This window comes from Suricata suricatta, unplaced genomic scaffold (assembly GCF_006229205.1).
Source record: "Suricata suricatta isolate VVHF042 unplaced genomic scaffold, meerkat_22Aug2017_6uvM2_HiC HiC_scaffold_24, whole genome shotgun sequence".
Classification (NCBI taxonomy): Eukaryota; Metazoa; Chordata; class Mammalia; order Carnivora; family Herpestidae; genus Suricata; species Suricata suricatta.
In genome coordinates, this window is record NW_021869325.1 from 115,185 (window position 1) to 134,061 (window position 18,877).

The window sequence follows — 18,877 nt, forward strand, 5'->3', positions numbered from 1 at the left end:
TGTACTCAAACTCATACAGTTCTGATAGTGCAGGATCCACAAAAAGAAAATGGGTTTATTTTATTACCACAGGTATTAATCTCCAAAGAAAAAATGGCTTGTAAAGTGTCATTGCAGCATATACTTATGCTAACATTGAATAGTGATGATGTGTAAACATTATTCTTAACAGCAATACTAATAATTCTCATTTATTGAGGACTTCCTCTGTGCCAAACAATCTGCTGAATGTTTTCCATTTATTATTTGATTTAATTATACATTAAATCTGTGATCTAAGCATCAATATACCAATTTTGCATGCCAAGATTTAGAAAAGATAAATAAGCTGGAATTTGGCTATCTTTGACTTTAAAATCCAAGTTCTTAATCATTATACATTTCCCGAACAAATGTTTGTTGAGCACATACTACATATCAGAAATTATTCTAAGCACTTAAAATATACCAAAGGGCCATGCCCTTAAAAGGCTTATATTCTAGGAGTATCCATAAAATTAAGTTCAAAAGCCAACTGTTTAACCTCAAATACAGCATACTTCAAAAAACCTAACCTACCTTATTCACCTTATTCTTTAGAAACATTTCTTATATAAAATTAAAATTTAAATTAACCTAAATTAGGGGTTCTTCAACACTTTTACATGTAAAAAATCATCTGGTTATTTATGAAAAAAGCCTTTTCTCTAGGCCTGGGAATTTATGTTCTCAATTAGTATCTCATATTACTCTTTACAGATTGAAGAATACTGGTCTAGAATTCAAAAACTAGGGGATAAATCATTAGTTCTCTGATATCGGGTCATTTCCTACCAAGCCTATATGCTGCTTTCATATCCATCTGGGCAGTTTAAACAAATGCAAACTTGCTCAGGTCCTTCATGGTTCCTCAGGGCACAGAATAGCTAAACTCAAGTTGTTGGTAGTGTCAATTTGAAATTCAAGTTCTTCTCTAGTTGACACTCTACCCTTCTTTCTAACTCTACCTAACATGTTTCCTCAGGTGTCATTCACCAAAACCACCTAGGAATCTTCTTTTCATATCCATGTATATTACCACTTCTGTACCGGAGTCTTATTTATGAATCTTATCCACTCACAATATAGTTAATATCTCTGTATGAGGGAGACACTACTGGACTTAGGCCAGCTCTGAATAAATGTTACATTATTATTAAACAGAAATAATACAGAGGGGCACGTGTGTGGCTTAGTCAGTTAAGCATCTGGCTCTTGGTTTTGGCTTAGGTCATACTCTCATAGTTTGTGAGATCCATCCTGCATTGGGCTCTGTACTGACAGCACAGAGCCTGCTTGGCATTCTCTCAATCCTTTCTCTCTGCCCTTCCCCCACTCACATTTTCTCTCTCTCTCAAAATAAATAAACAAAAAAAGAAATAAAATAGATCAATTAATACTTATATTTTATTTTTTCATATATATATTTGATTTGTGTTTGCACCTAATATATGTAAAGGTCCCCTTATTATTTTGTGAGTTAATATTAGTTTTAGCAAATAACGGTAATATCATATGATTGCGTCAAAACATTTTACAGATATGCTGCAGAGATTTTTGCGTCGAGCAAAATATACAATTAAGCCCTACTCAAATTTTGTTGTTTTCAATGATTAATAGAACGTGTAGTTAACAGTAGGTTGAAGGAAGTTTCTAAAGCTAAATTCTCATATATAAACTTGTATTTTAAAACTCTGAGGGGCAGGCTAAAAATCACTGATGATAAAGAATTGTAGAATTTTTAAATGTTTTATTTATTTTTGAGGAGAGAGAGAAGGAGTGTAAGCAGGGTAGGGGCAGAGAAAGAGGGAGACACAGAATCTGAAGCAGGTTCTAGGCTCTGAGTTGCAGCACGGAGCCCAATGTGGGTCTCAAAATGATGAACTGTGAGATCACGACCTGAGCAGAAGTCGGATGCTTAATCAACTGAACCGCCCAGGCGCCCCAAGAATTGTAGAATTTTTAAAAATATGGATTTACATTTCAGGTTGCAGGCAGCCCACATGTAGGTGGGTTTCATCGGTGAGGGGTCACCAGTGAGAGCCTGAGACAAGTTACCTGTGTGAATTCACAACCTTCCAGTTTTGATCACTTTCTCAGCCTTTTGGAGATAGACACACACTCACAAAGCTAAGGGAGACTCTTGTTAGTTCTCCACTTACAGTCAAAATAAGAACATTGTGGGGTCCAGGCTCAGTCTTCTTAGAGAGAATTTCACACAGAAAGCCAAATTATAATTGGAAAGTTGCTTGTTTAGCAAACACAGAATCAGTTGGGGGAAGAAGATGAATGATTCCAAAATTACGTAGTGTGATGGCAGGCGTAAAATCTCCTGCTCCACTGGGACTGAACGCGTTTAGCCCACAGGTGCTCTTGGATGAGCCAGGCTAAATTCCAACTCTGATTCTTGGCTTCTCCATGATTAGTGATGACTCTCCTTCTTTTTTCAAAAGGTAAGTCAATACCAGTATCCCTTTAGTAGCTTTAAGCTCACCGGTAGGGCTTGAGATTCCAGAACACAGCAATTTTCTACACTGTCATTTGCAGGCAACTGAGCACCAATGTTATGTTGATATTAAGTAAGTGACTGCTATGTGCTGGAAATAGTTTATACTTTTATCCTTTTATAAGAGGGTTATAGTTTAAGCCTCATAGTTTACAATGGTTTCTTTGTGTTACCATGCCAATAGGAAGGCCCAATTATAAATTTAGGAAGTAGAGAAAAGCAAAAAGAGGAAAATAAAAAGCAACCCAAATCTCATATCTGAATACAACTACTCCTGACATTATGGTTTATATGCACTTAGTCTTTTCCTTGTTTTCTCCCTCCAAATTGAAAATACTATTTGTTTTAAAATATATATTCAATATCTGACTATATTCTTATAAAAATTTTGAACAGTGCACATAAGGTTGTTGCCCACAGGCCTGCCTCAGCCACCTGTCTAGAAGTAATCACTTACATTAGTTTTGCACCTTTCAGAACAGTTTCTTTTCAAGTATAAATACATGACTGTACTCTACATATTGCTTTATACCATGCTTTCCATGCATAACTTTATGACCATTTTTCCATGCTATTACAGATCCTTATCCACCCTCATTTGGAAGCTATTATATGACTATACCATTAGTTGTGACAAGTTTAAGGGCATCTTCATATATCTCTAAATATGTATGCAAGCACATACAGGGTAGAATAAACATCAACAATGTCTTTTCCTGACCTTCACCTCTACAGACTACATTATTGCTCTATGTTAGAGTCTGTAAGTAAGAAGAGACATTTTTGCAGATCCTTTTAATCAACATCAGGTCAGTCTTCTAGTCCTGGCAGTTCTTCTGTGGATTATTACAGACGTCTTACAACTGATCTCACTGCCTTGAGGCTTGCTTCTTCCTCTTTGCCCTAAAATCTATGCTCTGTAAGGCTCATTCAAAAACCTGCATCCCATTATTCTTCTACTATGGTCAAAATACCTCAGTTGTTCTCACAACACATGAAAAATAAAATCCAAATGCCTTACTGTGGTTTAAAAAGACTTGGAAGACCTTGCTCTAGTCTACTTTTTCCCATGCCACCCAGCCTCACACGTATCATTGCTTATTTCCTGCCCATGTACATAATACTCCAGCTTTATCAGTTACTTGTCCCCCCAAAGCAGCATTTCTCATTTCTCTTCACATTTCCACGTGCTGCCCCAATTCCTGGAAGGCCCATTGTGCAATATATACATATATTAAACCACTGTGTTACACACCTGAAACTGATATGATGTTATATGTCAATCATATCTTAATGAAAAATAAGTAAAAGTAGAAAAAAACCAATGTTTAGAGGATTTTAACTGTACAAGACTGAGTAAAACCTGCAATTTACACATAGTAGTATTTACTACCCTTGAGTCTCTATCCTTAGCATGTCACAGGGGAATAGCTTATGCTCTTCTAGGGAAGAGGCACCGTGGACACTCATTTTCTTGCACTGAGAAACAGAGATGGTGTTTCATAAAAATAATGTTTCTCACCACTATTTTAAGAAATTCACAAATGAAGACAACTATATGTCTGTGGAATCCCACAAGGATGCCGTGTAGTCAAGGATAGGTCATCTGAACAGTGAAGGGGCTCATTCCTTCTTAGCAATTACTTAGCTTGTACAGAACAGCAATTATTGACCCAAAGCCAACAATCCTAGCTAGTTATTTGATATAGGCAAACTAAGAGCTGGCCATTCACCAATGCCAAGTATTTTTTCTAATTAGAGAAGAAAATTTATTAGACTGGAGGTTCAAACAGAATATTTAGGTGGTTCTTTTACACAGTGGTTCGTCTAATTTCTGAAGTCTTTATGTATAATTAACTATCCTTGGCTTTCTCTTTTCTGTTAATGATACTTAACTTTACAAAAGAAAAGTTAATACACAGAAGGGCCAAAGTTGGCCTTGCATATGAATACAGTGAAAAGAAAACCAAAGTTTGAGTCATTATAAAGAATATTCCCCCAGTATAACACCATGGGAATCCTGGACATTTATTTCTTATGTTTAGCCAGTGTAGATGTGGCTTGCATGAAGGATGATGTGTTAGGAGATAAAAACCAAACATTATTCCAGAGTAAAGTATTTGGCTTAAGGACAGAAATATGGGAGATGAAGAAAAAAAAGCATATACACAAACCAAAAAACCCACAAAAAAACCCCAAAATGAGAAGAAACAAACAAAACACCCCAAACAACACAAAACCTCCAAAGAACATGATTAGATGTGATTAAAACAGTGGCCACCAAGTAAAATCATAGTATAGTTATCATTTTAAACCCATTTTTCCTAATTAGTGAGGACAAAACCCCCACATTTCTTAGCATGACTTGGTCAGTGGCTGTAAAGAATGTCAGCATTATGATTTTTTCAATTAGCATCTTTTTAATGTTTATTAAACAGAGAGAGAGAGAGAGAGAGAGAGATTGAATGTGAGTGACTATGGAGCGGCAGAGAGAAAAGGAGAGAGAGAGAATCCCAAGCAGACATAGGATCGATCTCACCACCTTGAGATCATGACCTGAGCCGAAACTAAGAGTCAGATGCATAACCAGTTGATCCACCCAGGCGCCCCTAAATAAGCATCTGAAGGAAAAACGAAACAGACAGGTGCATGTCGAAATTAGTCATGACTCCCTAGTCATCTGAGATGGTTCTCTAGTCATTCTCGATGAACACATAGTTATCCCCTTTCTTTCACTTATAGAGTAAATATCCAGAAAGGCTAAATCATAGTTCTTAATAAACGTAAGACAATAGCAAGTTATACTATGAAAGAAATGATTTCAAAATATACCTATGGATCATACAAGTGATTCTATAACTTTCTTTTCTTTAAAATAAGCAGCCCAGTGTCATGAGGTTGGTTTGTCACTAATTTTATCTACTTAAGAGACTCCTATACTTCTCACATTTTTACATCCTTACAGTATTCAGAATGGCAAGCATCTCTTTCATTACCCAGGGCAGTGGGAGTTGTCTGTATGACAAACTGAAGTCTGGCCTTGGCTCCTTAAAACAGTAGAAAGGCTCTCAGACATCTGAACTCTAAGGTCTTTCAAACTGACAAGCTGAGCAGATCTCATGTAGCAGATTTCTCTTCTGGCTCTGCTCTTGCCCTGCCACCATATGGAACTAGTTTGTCTTTCTCAAAATCACTTGCAGAAAATGCAAAATAACCCCCATGGTTTTCTTTCAAAGCCTGGTAGCAATGACTCAATCTGAGTTTCCCAACACTGCTGTCTCCCAGTTGCTGTTACCCCAGGACTGTCTCTGTTCTAACCACCTCCCTTCCTTATCGAAAGTGCTGGGCACCATTAGCATAGAGACTAGCAGAGCATGCCTTTTAGAACTGCGTGTAAATGATACAGGTGGCAGCGTCTGCTGAAATAAAGAAAATATTTCTCTTGTCAAAACATATATAGAGAAAAGAATGTTTGTTTTAGGCCTTTGGCAAGATTAAGCATTTGTCTGGTGTTATGACGTCATTGGGAAGTATACAAATAATTCGTATTGTTGGGAAAAGGGTGAGAGAAAAATTCAGGAGATTCTAAACTGTTCAAAAATTAGTGGAAGAGAGAGGCTTTGGAGAATGTGGAGGACATGGACTCTTGGAGAGGGATGAAGAGGATATTTTCAATAAAGGGGTTGTGACAGGCACTTGGGTGGCTCAGTTGGTTAAGCGTCCAACTCTTGGTTTCAGTTTAGGTCATGAACTCAGTTTGTGGGTTCCAGCCCCTCATCGGACTCTGCACTGGCAACAAGGAGCCTGCTTGGGATACTCTTTCTCTCCCTCTCTCTCTCTGACTCTTCCCTGCTCAAGCTCTCTCTCTCTCTGACTCTTCCCTGCTCAAGCTCTCTCTCTCTCTGACTCAAAATAAACATTTAAAAACAAACAAAGGTGTTGTGAAATCCATAGCACAATTAAGTTTTGAGGTAATCTAACATTAAAAAACAGATAAGAAAGAAAAGGGTTTTCATCAGTCATTTAAATGTACTGGGAATATCAAATGGAAAGACAGACAATTAAGTTACTTAAATACTAAGCATTTAAGATAGATTTTATTCCTTATTGTATTAGTATTTGAAGCAAAAATTCTTTATGTTTAAAATGCCCCTTTTGTTGCGTACGGGGAGTTCTAGTAGAAATTACTAAGACGAAACCTTGAGATAAAGGAAAGAATATAAATTTATCTTACCACAAGGGGAAACTTGAACCCTATATTAGACTTTGCTAATATTGTAAAATTATCTCTAGTTAAATAATATTTTCTATCTTTTTTCAAAATAGTATCTGTGAGATAAACATCTTATTCTCTCTAGTTTGGGATTGTCCGAAGTGTATCTTGTTCTTTTAAATGATGAGAGCTTTACTGACTCGGTCTCTTTCTCCCTATCTTTACAAGTCCAAAATGAGCCATTCTTCAAGACAAGCCCAGAGATTATACAGGATGCCTTCTCTCTTCCTTCTCCTCTAACTGCTCATTCCATAGATAAGTTGCTTCTCTTGTGGCACATCTCATTTTGCCTGCTTAGTATTATTTACATATGTGCTTTCTCTTCCTTACCATACTGTAAGCTCCTAGTAACTACTCCTATCTCAGCCATCTTTGTGAGCTCCATATACTATCTACACAACAGGCATTCAATAATTATTTATTGAGTCAATTATGAACTAAGAGTTAAAATTGTTTAGAATTTAAGTTTTACACATATCAGGATATGGCTTACATGTAATAATATTTTAACTCTACAATTATGTTTTACAATTCAAGCTCCCTGGGCATTTATTTTCTGATGTAAAATTTGCCTAATATTAATGACCTTAATGATCTCAACAAATCATATTGGGGTACTGCTATAATAAGGATGGAATTCATTTGTATCTATTGATATTTTAAGAAATAACTCATGAAATAACCCATTAAAATAAATACTGGAGAGTCCATATGAGAAATGAGACCATGGTACAAAGGACCTATATCTGTGTGTGTGCCTCTAATGCATAATTCCCTCTAGAACCTAGATTGTCATTTAAAAATCTGTTTCAAAAGTTTTACTTTGGGATGCTTGGGTGGCTCAGTCAGCATCCAACTCTTGATTTTGCCTCAGGTCGTGATCTCATGGTTCATGCGTTAAAGCCGTACATTGGGCTCTGCACTGACAGCATGGAGCCTGCTTGAGATTCTTTCTCTCTCTTTCTCTCTCTGGCCCTCCCCTACTTGTTCTCTCTCTCTCTCCCAAAAATAAATAAATAAAATTTAAAAAATTAAAAAAGAACTTTACCTTCTTTGTTAGAGGACAGAAGGCTTGTTTTCCAATGTTGGATCTAGGGCTGTGACCTCTGTTGGAGGAGGTTCTATTAAGTCAGTGTCATTATGTACAATACTGTTTTTCAACTGTTGGAGCTATATTGTCTTACTCCATAAGTGAACAGAACTATTTATTTGTTTGCAAGAGCCTGTCATTGAGTATGTGAGACAATGGTAGGAACTATCTGAAACAAAGTCAGTCCACCTAAGAAAATATATGTGAATACAGTCTCCAATAGACAGCTGCATGGAGATGATCTTCAGTCATAGATATAAACCTATACATAGAAGGAAAAGTTCAAAAGAAGTTCAAAAGAAAAGAGGGCGCAAGTAGGGTGATTAAAAGACCTAATAATGTTCACTTTGACTAGTCAAAAATTAAGGTTATGACAGAGATTTGAAGATACTTAAAAAGACATAAAGATCAAGCAGATATAGGTGGTATGGTATAAAATAAGTATGAATGAAGAAAATGGCTAATAATAAAGTCATGAATTAAATTTCTTCTTTCTTTCCTTTCTCTCCTCAATTAAATTTCTTCTTTCTTTCCTTTCTCTCCTCATACCCCCCCCCCCCCCCCACAATCGCTTCTGGAGAGGAAGGTTATGGCATGTACACCTGGGCCTCCAGAGTTAGAATAACAGAATAGCGTTTGGAACTTACTTTTCCGGGTTTGCAACCAAACTCATCTTTGTGATCCTCAGTTGCCTCGTCTGTAAAATGACTCTAATAGTATGTATTTTTAATACTGTCCTGAAGATTAAATGAGGTGAGATATAGAAAATCCCTAAAGGATTTTCACATCTACAGTAAATGCTTGATAAATATTAATGGAAAATTAAGCAAAGAAACCAAACTTCCCTAACCAATAATGAAAAAAATACACAGTAGCTCAGGAAACATGAGTTAAATGAATAAATCTAAATAAAATAGAAACATATGACATTGATATAGATAAACTTATGGAGAGTGATGAAAATAATGAGATAGAGATGCAGCTAACTAAAGACATGCATGTAGGTAGTAAGGTGGAGAAATTAAAAATAAAACTTACTCAAATTCATAAGGCCCCATTTCCTTTGAAAATTATTCTCATTTTTATAGAGCATGCTGAATACTAAGTACAAAGAACAAGAAACAAAAGTCTTGCTAACTGACTACCTAGTTTAAGGTCTATATTATTTTGAAACTAGATGCCTGAATAATAATCCTTAAGTTCAAATGTCTATTCTTTAAAAATTAAAATTCCAACCTTTGAGAATTCTCTTCTCATAATAGGGTGCTTTATTGGCTGAATCCAGCATGTGACTTTTTTCCTCCTTTCTTTACCCATAATTGATACTGGGGAAAAAAAAATCCCTGAAAAGATCACCCATAGCAACTCACCCTGTAATTCTCAATCTCCCTCCCCAAAATCTTTCTTCATCACATTCAGTCTTCCTGAATTGGCATCATTTGTTCTCAGATGGAATTAGATCATTGAGGAATCAGCAGAATAGCTGTATATCAAACTAACCATAATGCTAAGAAGGGGTGTATTATCTTATTTGCTTCTTAAACCGCAGATGCCCTGAGGTAGCTACGTTATTTATTTTTGATCACGGTTAGTGGAAGATGTGTAACTGTGAAAAATGTTTGAGATAGTATTGATCATGGGAATCTGTGCTTTGATAAAGAAAGATAGATTTCCAGTTTCATTCATTCTCTAATTCTGATTGTTTTACATATTGGTTTTCATTATACATGCATAAGTTGCATGGTAATTTTCCATCTATTTCTTTTGACAGCATACATTTTCATGTTCCTCCCTTGATTTACAAATATTACTATAAAGTGGAACTTTGTAAAAATCAGTTTATCAACCACCCAGGTTTTCCCAAGCTCTTGGCACTGGAGACACTGTTACTGGCTACCCCTGTCCTAATTCCAGTGAAAAATAGTTTTCAATGTCTCAATGGCATGAAGGTTGCCTGTGTTCAAAACCCAAGATAAATCCTTCCTCTAAAGAAAACATAGAACTCACAAACTGTTATTTTTGTGCCTCTACATAGTGCTGAGAGAGTATACTCTATTCCGTACATGTAAAAGTAATTTTCATGAAGTTGTGACAATGAAATCAGACCTCCCAAAGTTCAGAAATATACACTGTGCTAATTTTCCAGTTTTAGTTCTAAATAAAGCAGGGTTCTTCCAGTATTCATTCCTCCCCTTTCCTAAGAATACGTAGGAAAAATGAATGCCAAATGAATTACATGTCACTAAGACCTCTGCAAAAAAATAAAAACAAAAACAAAAAAACCAATCCCGTAAACATATTTCAATTCCCCCAGGGTCACGTGTGGCTGATAGAGTCAGCTCCTTGTGAGTGCCTCACTGACTGGACACCCTTCTGGTGCCTAAAAGACCCGACCCATGGCCATATCAAAGAGTTAATGGTTTGGTTTTGTTTTGTTTTGTGCCAAAAATTAAGACCTTGTAAAACTTGTGATTTAAATTGGTGATTTTTTTAAGTATAAGCAGGTTCAAGAGAGGTAGGTTTGTTCTCATTTTAATTTCTGTTTAAAGAGCAGCAAGAAACTTTCCAGCATCCCCTAGAGGAAGACAGAGGGGGAAAGGACAAGTAGAATGTTGAAAACCATTGAGAGGCATTGTCTGAGGGTTTTTTTTGCAAAGAGGAAATACTTTCTCTTGTTGTACTTGGATAATGTGTTGCTTTAAGCTCTGCAAATAAGGCTCCAGTGTGCATAAGCAGATTCTTCTGTTGACCAAAATCATCAGTGTGCTTATTTCTCTTTAAAATTAGTATAAGATAGTATCCAAAATCCTTATCATGGAACATGGCCTTCTGTTTTCTGTAGCACAAGGAACTCCCACATACGAGATACTTGCTATTCTCTGCCACATCTGGGTCTTTGTCCACATTGCTTCTCTGGCTGGAATCTATGACCTTTCTCCTTCTGCCATCATCCTCCACATTTGCTCTACAAACACCTACTCACGTTTCAAAAATCCCTAAGGATTTCCTCTATGAAGCTTTTGCTGGTCAACTTTAATCTCCTCCAATGCATCCCATCCAACCTCAACTCCAGCTGAATAGACCACTTTTCTTTACTGCCCAACTAGAGTCTAATTCCAAGTGTTCTAACCCAAGGACTGTGAGTATGGAGATGAATCACACAGAAATATAAGCAAAATTTAGTTTTTTGCAGTTATTCTGGGAGAAGATCCATAGTGCCATCAATTTTTTAAAAGGTCCATGATTCTTTGATTAAAAAAAAAGACATGCTAAAACAGACTGCGACTGCAACTTTCGTTTGAAGCCAACTATATCATGTTTTCTTACGTCATCTAAACGACCAGCACCACAAGACCAGCAAGCATGGTGTCTCCTTTCAGATTCGTTAAAGGTTTAGCTCTGCATCAACATCACCTGAGTGTAGAACTGACCTATATAGGTCCCATATCAAGGACAGAATCTCTGGATATGGAACCCAAAAATCTACACTTTAAACAAACACCCTAGTTGACTCTATGCACACATAAGTTTGGAAATGACTAAATAGTATTTGGGAAATAGCAACATGGTACTTAGCAACATGATAAATGTTTGATGACTAGGTAGCTCGACAAATAAATGAATGCAGACCCTGATTTCAAAATAATTATAATAACTTTGAGAGAGTAATTTTAGTGAAGTTATATAGATTAAAGCAAAATTATACCCAGTTAAGAAATGAACAAAATAATAATATATATTAGACAACTACATATTTAAAATTATTGTTTTTTAATAAGCCAAGGACAAATTGACTTAATGTTTCTGATAATCAGAGTTTCTTCTGGATTAGAAGATGTCAAAGAAGCATACAACATTCAGATGTAGTTCTTCTGCTAAGAACACAAGGTGTACTTTAAAAATCAGATTATAAATAGGTACAAACTATTTATTAGATCTCTAACCATATCTATTATTTTTAAAGCAGAGTTCATTAAAGTAATTCTTTTATAATAATGATATCTCAAAATTTGTATATAATGGACTTTTGATCTTCAGATTTAGAAAGTTCCCTCTACCACTGATTATGAGGGTATGTGAGGGAAAGGAATTTGAAGCCTGAAGATGAATAAAACGAAAAATCTTTATGCACTTATTTAGTTGAACTTCTAACTGAATCAGGTAATAAAATAGTATTTTTGATTCTTCCAACAGAGAATAAGCAGATCAGCATAAACACTTATGAGATACTTTTTTCTCTCTAGATAATTTCTTTTTTAAGAGCCTTTACCCATTTCAATAAGAAACATCAGAAAACCATCGTAAATAATTATGCCAAGTATCAACAAATAGCAACATTATGATGTTAGCATGAAGAGACATATCTAAGCACTTTGCAAATATTTTAAATATTTAGCTAAATACTTTACTATTAAAGTTGAAAGTTATGATGCTACTATTAAAACAAAATTTGTATTAGATGCATTTAATGTTGCTATTTGTTGATACTTGGCATAATTATTTACAATGGTTTTCTGATGTTTTTTATTGAAATGGGTAAAGGCTCTTAAAAAAGAAATTATCTAGAGAGAAAAAAGTATCTCATAAGTTACAGGGTAATAAATATTTTATATCATCACTGTCACAATTTTGAAATTTCTACTCAAAATTATAATTAACTAAATTTTGTAATTTTCATTAAGCTCTCAGTTATTCACTCAAGATGAATTCTATAAAATCAAAGTTTACTGTCACCTAGTGGCAGTTTATCCAAATTGTAGGCAGAGAACCTAGTTCTTGTAACCAAAAAACTACTTATCAGTGTCAACAACATAGTATCCATTTTCAAGATCAGTCAGCCTAGAGAACAAGGTACATTGACTGTCTGTTTTGTTAATATCTTATTTCATTTGCTTGGCATCATTCAATACAGAAATTCTTGCACATCATTCACAGGTAAAGAAAACAAAACGAAACAAAACAAAACAGAAGAGCCTGGAGTTAAGTAGATAAGAGAAATGAATCTCATCCAAACAACAATCCAAGACCTAAAAGACATAGCACTTTATGAAAGTCTTACATGGAAACTGGCATATACCACTGCTCTAAACCATACACGTCTGAAGGTAGGAATTTTGATTGAATTTCCAGCATCTAGATCAATAATTACCAAATAGTAGCCAGCTGTCTGTTGAATGAATGACAACAAAAAATCTTTGTTGATATGTCTTTCATATATTTATAAGACAGCATTTCCTTTCCAGGCGCATGTCAATCTAGGGAAGAGCCAAATAATAGTCAATCACAACCCAGTGTAATAAGAAGTCTGATAAAGATAGGCACAGAGCACAGTGACAGCAGAGAGAAAGGGGTCCTTATCCCATCTAGGAAGCAGAACTCTTCAGATAGAGCCAAGACTTGAAGGATAATGAAAATCAAGTCAGTTATAGAGTTGCGAAGCTCTTAAAGAACAGGGGTTTAGTTCTGTGGGTTTTGCTTCACTCATAATGCCTTGCATTTTGTTGTTGTTCATTTTTATTGAATGAAATTGATCAAAACACTGAGTGAAAGAAATTTACTGAAATATGAAAGGCCGTTTCAGATGAGCTGCGCTCAGAAGCCATCACTCCTGAATCTCTTCCATATTATGAGTTGTCTGGCTGTCCTCTTTGTTCTTGGCATTATGCTTTGTCCCTGTCCCCTTATACTCCATGCTTAGGCAACAGCTAACCATCTGCACCAAACTAAACATATGTCTAGCAAGACATACTGGGTCTCTTTTATAGGCTTAACATATGCTATTCCCTCTTCTGCTTCCAATTTTGACTATTTTTCTAGCTAATTCCAATTTGCCATTTGTATGTCAACTTAGGCCACCCCGTGGAAGTTTTCCCAGCTTCCCATATTGGTTAGGTCCCCCTATTCATGCCATACTTGGTTTTATTAGTGAGCTCACTGTGTTCATGGCATTGGAACTACCTGTTTGTCTATTATCCACCCCTTTCCCATCCTCATTACACATGTGTGTGTATGACACATACATATATGACTGTGCTGAATCTCTGTGGATATTTTATGTTAGGATATCACATACTAGAATGTAACAAATATTTCATTCCTTGAAAACAGAGCCTTCATCTTTTCAGTGGTGGACAGCACTAGGAGGACCCCCAGCAGCGGGATCATGGGATATCTCTCTAGACTATTTCCTGGAGGCAGTGCTAGCTGGTTCTGGGAACCCTCACAAACCTAGAAGTTTCAAGAATAGCAGTTGTCTGAATCCCAGCAATTCTAGAGCAGGAATCCTCTGGGAATCTTTAGACCTAACAGGACTGAGGCATTTGTTTTGTTGGCTTAGCAAAATCCAGGACTTCCTGACCATTAGAAGACCTGAAGAGGTACAGAGTGACTTTGTAAGATCATGCCTTTCTCTTCTGAATATTTTATCTCAGTCACAGAGTACAAAATACAAATTTTGCTGAATAAAACAAGTATTTCTCTGTTTCAGGAAGTAACTATAACAAAAGTTGTAGTCTAAATATAGTAAGATAACCCCCACATTGGAGAAATTATTTAAAAACACAAATAAAATGATCTAAAGCTTTAAGCTTGGAACCTAGCCTAAAAATTCAAGAGGGTAGAAACGGCCAGAGGATTCCCTATACATTTTTTTATACCTTGATCAGTCCAGAACTGCTGTAAAAAATAACTTTCCTCTTGGTATTTCAACACATCTGCTACTGGTTCTAGCCAGGACCATACAGCCCAGAGGATCAGATAAATGAAAAACATTTCACTACAAACAGTAAAACAAGTTTTGCAATACCTAAAAAATGCAGGGCTTAAATTTACGAGGGAGGCTCGAGAGAATTCTTTTCAATCTACACTAATTTGTATTGTCCTTGAAATACATATGTGGCATGGGAGTACTTTAATGATAACAAAAATAAGATTTTGGAATTGGAAAGATTTTATCCTTACCTTCTCCTTTTACTTCTGAGGACCTGAGATTTGGAAAAGTGAAGAAACTTGTCCAAGGTCATTCAGAAAATAACTACTCATCCAAGTCTAGAATTCATGACTCTTAAGTCCCAATATAAGGTTTTACCCATTACATCAAACTCTTCCCCACTAAAGATGTTGGCCAAAAGTAAATTTTGTACAGAAAGATATTTAATGGCTAAATTATTTTCAAGGTGTTAGTTTTGACAATTTTTTTCAAACATTCCATTCATCTCATGTGGAATCTCTTCCAGAACAAGGTTTTAACGCAGACATAGTTCCACCCTGAAAGTATCATTCATCCCCAACAAACTACATGGGGATAATAAAATATGAACAATATTCCTAAATTGTGCATCAGTATTATAGTAGGATTATAATTATAAAATGAACATTGTAAATGGTTAAATATTTATATTCATACTTTATTAATATGGATTTTCTGTTGGTTCAAAAAGGGGCTACCTTTAAGTTTGTCATTATATTATCTGTGATAAAGGATTTAATAATCTAGTTAATACCATGGAAAGGTAAAATAATTAACTTTAGAGAACAAAGTATAACCAAGAATAGAGAAAAATTAACATGCAAAATCACTTGTTTAATGAAACATGTTCAATAAACTATGCCTTCCTAACAAGGCTGAAATTTTTTCATATAATTTTCCTTTCCATTTTATACTTTAAGTAGTAAAACTAAATTTTCTCCAGTTGGTAAAACTTTACTTTTTTAGCTATAATAATGTAATACAATTATTTTAAAACTATGCTTTACAAATGTGTGAGGTACTAGCAAGGAAAGGGCTGAAAGGATATTGTAGTAGGTCCCCATAAACACTTTAATCAAAATAGATAAGCTTTATGGGCTTTATACCATATGATATTTTGTAAGGGTTTTCTTTAAGAGATTACATATTCCATTGCAGAAACAAAAACAAAACCTTAAGTGAATTAAATTTAGTCCAACCAATAATGGGACAAAATTGACTCTGTACCTTTGGATGTGATAAAATGGGAAGGAAGTATATAATACCGTTCATATAGCATTCTTGCCAAAAAGATTTAATTTGAATCTTATCAGGAAGAAATAATAATGTAAATCCAAAAAGGCACATGTATAATGAAAATTGACTGGGATTCTTTAAAAATATTTATGGTAGGTATGTGGTAGACTATTCTAGGTAAAAGTTGACTAAAGACATCATAGATGTAATTAGTGAACCTGGACTGGGTCCTGAAGCCAAATTAACAAATAGACAAAAATCCCAATCAGCAAAACATTTCTGGGACAGTGGAGTATGGATTTCAATATAGAAATACAATTAATTTTTTTATTGAAACCAGTGATACATTTCTTGGGTGTGATGAAAATTGAATTAAAAACACATAAATATTTTTTCTTAGTTGCATGACATTTATATTTATCCAATACTAAGTATGTTTGCATACTCTTTTTGATTGGATTTCAATAACAAAATCGTGAGGATGATAGGAGGGAGGACATTATTACCAGTTAAAGATGAGAAAACTGAGGTATTAAAGTAACAGGTAAATTGTCCATGTTATATAGCTAGATGATACTACTATTGACTTGGTTAATCTGGGAACTATGTTTCCAGGATTTCCTTCCATGTATGGGTCTAAGTTAGAGTTCTCCAAAAGAGGATTTGGTGTGAGATTGGGAAGGTGGGAGTGAAGCAGGGGCCTGAATCTGCCCATCAGTCCATATGGCAGAGATGCCTGGCAGCTCCGTTTGTCCTTTTCCACTCTGCATGCAGCCTGCCTTCCCATGCTGTCAGTGGTCCCAGACCTGCCACCAGATGCTTGATTGGTAGCATCGCTACACTGAAGTAACATCTTTCCTTAGATCTCCTCCTTTGGGGTCCTCCTCTGGTGGCTGGACATGCTTGTTTTCTTGGGTTTCCCCGCAAGCTCCAGCTGGTCCACAACTATGCTGGGACCTTCACCTTCCAGACCTTCACCACCCCAGCTCATCTCATAGCTGTGCAAAGGGTAACCTGTATAACAAATCTCTTATTTCCACAATGCTGATCATGGCTCTCTTTTTCTGAACACGGATACAGCCAACTTGGTTTTATGGATATTGAAGCCAGACTTCACTATTTAATAGCTTCCACACCTTCTGATTCCTATTCCAAAGCACTTTCTAATAGATCACAGCATCTCCCCACACCCACAATTAATCTGTTATTTTAAAAGCATTTGTTGTGGTGGTGGTGGTTGTGCATTTGCTTTTTTAACTCTGAGTATTGGGACCAGCAAAGTTTTCATGAGAAGTAAAAGGTCACTGTAAGCCCTAAACTGATGTTTCCACCAATTCGATATTTCCTCTTACTGTGGTTTTTACTAGAGAGATCAAATTTATCAAAGAAACAAAGGGGCATAAAATAAAAAAGAAATATATGCTTACAAGCAATTCTATTTTAGAAAATAATTTTTGAGCTGCAAGTAACTGTACAAAAAATTTATAGGACAGAAAATTGAGAATAAGAGATAAGATAATGCCCAAGGGCATTCAAATTACTAAAGACAGAAATAGTCTTTAATTTCTTTAAATTTTCTTTAAAATTCTTTAATTTCTTTAATGTCATTAAAATAATCTTTAATAGGATCAGAAGAAACGAATTTTATCTGTTAGAATGTGTACTTGGAGTGTATTTACTTCTAGAAATTGACTTCTGAATTTCTCTTTATTGATGGATGGTCATATGGGGGACACTTATGAGATAGAACCTCAAGTAACTCCTACTGATATTAGTCCCTGTGGCCATGTACCATGCTTAGTTTCTCAAGGGATGCATAGTGTCTGCTCACCAAATATTAGCTATTAACTATCACTTAACATTTTGGCTAACTTAGGTATGTATCTTGAATTTTGATGAAAAGGGTTCCTATTCTCAGGAAGTTTAGAAATAATAGAAAAGGGAAACACACAGTTATTTAATAAATACTTGTTAATGACTTATGCTAGAATGTGGATACTGGATAGTTCTTCACAGACCCTTTATGGAAGTATAGGGGCACAAAACATCCAAATTGGCCTGAGAGTGAGGGTGATGCATTTCTCTGGGGAATCAGTGTAGGGAGATGTATAGGGAAAGGCTCTCCAGATCATCCTTATGGCAGAGTGAAAAAAGCTGGGCTGAACAGACAGAGGATAGTTTCATACACAGTCACAGTACAGAGCTTGACTAATCCCAAGTGGTATTCTGGACCTGGGATGGCCCTTCAGAAATGTCCCAAACTGGGGCAAGGGGTGTAACTTTATTTATTCCTATAATGCAATGTGTCTGCAGGACAGGGACCTTGGGTGATGTGACTTTCTTGACCTACAGACAATGCTCAGGCAGGAGACCCTGCCTACAGACCATAACTCAGCAATATTCCTAAAAGGTGAGAGAAGGAGCGCTATAGTTCTGGAGGGAGTCCAGGGGTGAGTTCATTCCAACACGTACCGTAAGAGGTGACAAGGAAAACTCCCTGAAATAAAGAAGAATCTTAAGGATTTAAAAGATGTCTCTGAAGTCAAGTTTACATGTGTGGGTACCAATATAACATAACCAAGGACACAGAAGGTTTAAGGAAATTGCACGTAGTTTCTGGAGCATAATCATAATGAGGAGTATGTGGTCAGGCGAGGTGGTTGGGAGGGTGTATTAGTGATAGCTGGCAGTTGTCAGGAAAGCATATTAGTGACAGACTTTCATCTGTAGATATTTGAAAATTGTTGAAACATATGAAGGAAGGCAGAAACCAAAGTCAGATTATCTTTCAGAAAAACCATCCCAACAATAGTGTGGATGATACATTTGAGAGCATCAAGATTGGAGGCAAGAAAACTGTACAATAGTTTGGGTGTTAGATGATGAGGACCTGAATAACACTCCCTCTCTAGAGGAAGTATTTAATAATTTCACATTAATTGTGTGTTATTTTACATGATGTGTTTATCATGACACTCTCACATTATTTTTTCCTTATATATATTC

At 35.8% G+C, this 18,877-nt stretch overlaps 1 protein-coding gene across 1 annotated transcript in view; it reads right to left on the minus strand.

The window, feature by feature from the left end:
- The window catches only part of LOC115284869 (angiopoietin-1), a 232,831-nt gene that overhangs the window by 12,421 nt on the left and 201,533 nt on the right, over window positions 1-18,877 (minus strand). The window lies entirely within an intron of this gene.